Below are 4,636 nucleotides of genomic sequence, written 5' to 3' on the forward strand. Positions count from 1 at the left end.
CAGCTTGAGCAGTTCCCTGCTGACATGCAGGGTCCATGGATTCATGAATTTGTCTCCATACCCTTACACGTCCATCTGCTCAATACAATTTGAAAAGAGGCTCGTCCATTCAGGAAACATGTTTCCAGTCATCAATACTCCAACGTCGTGTTGATCGGCCCAGGCGAGGTGTAAAACTCTGTGTCGTGCAGTCACGAAGGGTACACGAATGGGCCTTTGGCTCCGAAAGCCCATTTCGATGATGATGATGATGATGATTTGATTTGTGGGGCGTTCAACAACGTGGTGATCAGCCCATACACAAGTTCCAATCTTTCCATTTCCAGTCTCGCCACTACCCGAATCATGATGAGATGTTGATGAGACCATGAGGACAACATATACACCCAGTCCCTGGGCGGAGAAAATGCCCGACCCGGCCGGGAATCAAACCTGGGACCCCATGTTCCAGACGCAGCAACTCTAGCCACTAGACCACGCGCTGTGGACGACCATATTGATAATGTTTCGTTGAATGGTTCACACGTTGACACTTGTTGACGGCCTAGCATTGAAATCTGCAGCACTTTGCGGAAGGACTGCACTTCTGTCACATTGAACGTCGTTGGTCCCGTTCATACAGGATCTTTTTCCGGCAGCAGCGATGTCGGAGATTTGATGTCGTGCGCAGACTATAACACCACGTTCAAACTCAATTAAATCTTGATATCCTGCCGTTGTAGCAGCAGTGACCGACGTAACAATTGCGCCAGACACTTGTTGTCTTATATACTGTAGGCGTTGCCGACCGCAGCGCCGTATTCTGCCTGTTTATTACATTTTATTTATAATTACCTTCTGAAAGTTAGCAATATAAACTAATTATCTACAATGTTTTACTAGACACCTTACTGTTTAGTCTGTGAAAAGAATAAAAATAAAGAAACACACCAAACAAAATTTAATTATTTCACTGCATGAACCTGATAAACCACAATGACAATTTTTTTTATGCACCATCATCATCCCGTGAATTTCCTGACTCACTTCCAGTCTATGAGTGTTGTCGTCGCTGCTGCTGCTGCTGCTGCTGCTCTAGTGCTTGTTGACAGCCCGTAGTTTATATGATGTATGCACTTTGCTCCTCAGTCCAGCACAAAATTCTCGATGTTCTTCAGGTATAAACTGGCACAGTTCCTTCATTTTAGCTTCACTGATTTGTAGGTGGTACTGGTGGTGATGTGTTAGGCACGTTGTTGGTATCTTGGCTTTCTTTGCAATGTTTATTTCTTTGTATTTTTCAAAAAAATGGTTCAATTGGATCTGAACACTATGGAACTTAACTGTTGTGGTCCTCAGTCCCCTAAAACTTAGAACTACTTAAACTTAACTAACCCAAGGACGTCACACACATCCATGCCCGAGGCAGGATTCGAACCTGCGACCGCAGCGGTCGCGCGGTTCCACACTGTAGCGCCTAGAACCGCTCGGCCACACCGGCCGGCCTGTATTTTTCACTTTTTGCACTGTGTGAATACACAGTGCAGTATTTTCCTGGCAACCATTGGGTAATAATGATACGTGCAGCTTTTTGTATTCACACGATGTCGTTATGAATGTCCTCCTTCCTAAATATTAGATAATTCTTCTAATTTTCAACTGACGCGAAATCTTCCTGGCCCATTCGTTTCACATGAAAAGATTGTTTCTTCTTGCATGTTTCTACTAATTTGTACAAATCTTCGGGTGCGTATAACGCAGAGATTCTCCTTTTCTCCTTTTCTGTAACAACGAAGTCACGGCCACAAGATAAGAATGTATGCCCACGCACAGGAAATTTGTGTTCCAGTGTATGGAGTAATTACCAAAAATGTTCAAATGTGTGTGAACTCTTATGGGACTTAACTGCTAAGGTCATGAGTCCCTAAGCTAGACACTACTTAACCTAAACTATACTAAGGACAAACACACACACACACACACACCCATGTCCGAGGGTGGACTCGAACATCCGCCGGGACCAGCCGCACAGTCCATGACTGCAGCGCCTGAGACCGCTCGGCTAATCCCGCGCGGCGAGTAATTACCACACGTGAACAACATGGTACCACAAAGATACCAGCCTCACGTTTTTGTTTTGGTCTCCACATGAGACTGACCAAGCGCTCAAGCGTTTGGCTTCTGTTGGCCTTCTAGTTGTTCGAGGTGTGCACTTAAGCATGACAGGACATCTTGTGATCCCTGGCCAGCAGTATGCTCTGAGATTGTCATTTACATTTATAGACTCCAAGATGTTTTGTCCACATCTAACATTCTGCGTGGTTTCTGTTTTTTCTATATCGTGTCTCCCTACCACTTTCGCGCAACCACGTTCTGAGCGTGTTTTTTAGGGAATTGACTAGTTTGAACCTGGGATCTGTTGCTGGTAAGGAGACGCCAGACCACACATGACATGTAGAATTCAGAAGAGTTCAGTGAGACTAGCGATGGTATAAGCAAATACTTAATGATTTCAGCGTCAGCTCCACTGCACTCCCTGTAAAAGAATCTTAATACTAACTAAATTTAGTGGAAGGGATTCAAGGCTTTTCTATTTTTAGTTAGCTGGTAAAATAACGTCGAAAACGCAGTTAAGTTTATCATTGGAAATTTTATTCTACTCACAAAACATTGTTTATAAATTGCACTATTGATAAAAGGAGATGTTTTAATACAGGATGGTAAAAACCAACTGCGTTCAACAAAAATGTGAACGAATATTCCCTGAATGGGTTTCCAAGTTCTACAATGGATCGAAGGATGGCCTATGCCATATCACATCTATAATCTAGGTTTAAATTAAGTTTCACAAAAGAGAAAACTATCAAAATGGTCTACAGTGACCCTCAATTATTTTTAATTACTTATCTAACTTGTCGTAAATTACAGTGGCTGATGTGGCTTCTCAATAACTATGTAACGGAAAAATCATCGCGTTTCAGATTTTTACTTCAAGTGGCAAATGTGAACACCATGAGCTTTAATTGACGATCGACACTAGTATTACGCAAAAAGGGGGTGTAACAGATGAGACTTCTGCAGTTCTGAGTGAAGCTTTATGCGCTGTTATGCGGCATCGCGTGTGTTCATTACCTTGTCGGTGTTCGTCAGGGGGCGGCAGGCAGCACAGCTCCGCTCACTTCGCCGTCTCGGAAGCAACTCTCGCCTAACTTCTCCTTACTACAATTTACCGAAGTTGGTTTTAAAAAACTATCTGGCTGTATTTTCATCTGACCAATCAGGGTCTCAATGTTAACCTTAAGCTCCGCCTACAAAAATTCTGTCTGTCCAATGAGAAACGTTATACTTTTCGTGGTGGGGCAATGTTTTTAAAGTTTGCAACGTAACAGAGACGCGAAAAGGTCTCACGCTAAAACTTGCAGTTGGTGTGGTCCTTTTCAGTGTTATCGTAAGATCTGTACTGTTCTTCTGGAGGGCTCTATCTTTTAACATGGGCTGGGGGGTGGTCCTGACGTAGCAGAGACGCAAAAAAGTCTCACGCTAAAACTTGCGGGCTGGGGTGGCCCTTTTTGTGCTATCGTAAGATCTATGCTGTTCTTCTGGAGGGCTCTGTCTTTTAACATGGGCTGGGGGGTAGTCCTAGTGATGAGCTGGTGACGTGGGTGTCTGTGCCTTATCGTAGGGCCTTCCAGCTTAACACGGTTCTGCTCTCGGCTTCTGTTCTCGTTTCTCCCCTCCGAACTGCGCCTGTCTCACAGTGGGAAGGTATGACATGTATTTAGGCATTCTTGTGTTAGTCTGTGGTATTCCATTTGCTCCCTCATTACTCGTATTACTTTGGTTAATTTAATGTCACGATTTATTTGGAGCTATGTGACATACTACTGGATTTGCTTATCATGTCAGGGTTTTCATGGAAGGTGTTGGGTTTGCCTGACACCTTACACACAGTTGCGTCGAATAAAATGTGACACTGGTATGTATGTGTGGAGTTGGTAGGCTTTGCTGCATATAAAATGCTGTTGCGAAAAGTGTTTCAGTTCCAGCAGCATTCTCAAACTCTATTTTCATTTGTGTTTGGGCTTTTTACGCTTTCCGAAGGTGAGCTCTTGGTCTCTGAGTATGCTCCATTTCTTTGTCTATAATTTAGAACTTCACACAGCTTAAATTTTTTCAAACTGGGTACGCCGAAATGTAAGTGAAATTCTGTTATGAAAACGTGTGTGAAGAAGGTGAATCTTGTTAGTTCTTGTACGTTTCCAGTACAAGTCTCCGTGTATAAGTTATATAGCTTTCTTTCGGGGAGTTCAGGAGACAGGCTTTACGTTTCCTTGTGTAATGTCTCCTGTATTTGGACATTCTGTTAATGAAATCTCGAATAACATTCCTCCGCTCTTTAGATAACTTGTTTGGTCTTGCCTGATATTTTCCACTCTTGTCTTCTATCGGTATTCCATTCACTTTCGTCATATCATTTGTATAATTAATTTTTGCAATTTTAATTCCAGCAACACTGGATAGTGCTTGTTTAAATATTATGTTTTCTGTACTTACAGATAAGCTATATTGTACACTAAACTTCAGTTTTTTTGTGGACTAGCTGCATAATTCCTCTTTGGTGACAAAAGATTAATGCGTTTAGAGAGAAACCATCTCT

The sequence above is a fragment of the Schistocerca cancellata genome, chromosome 10 (assembly GCF_023864275.1).
Source record: "Schistocerca cancellata isolate TAMUIC-IGC-003103 chromosome 10, iqSchCanc2.1, whole genome shotgun sequence".
Lineage (NCBI taxonomy): Eukaryota > Metazoa > Arthropoda > Insecta > Orthoptera > Acrididae > Schistocerca > Schistocerca cancellata.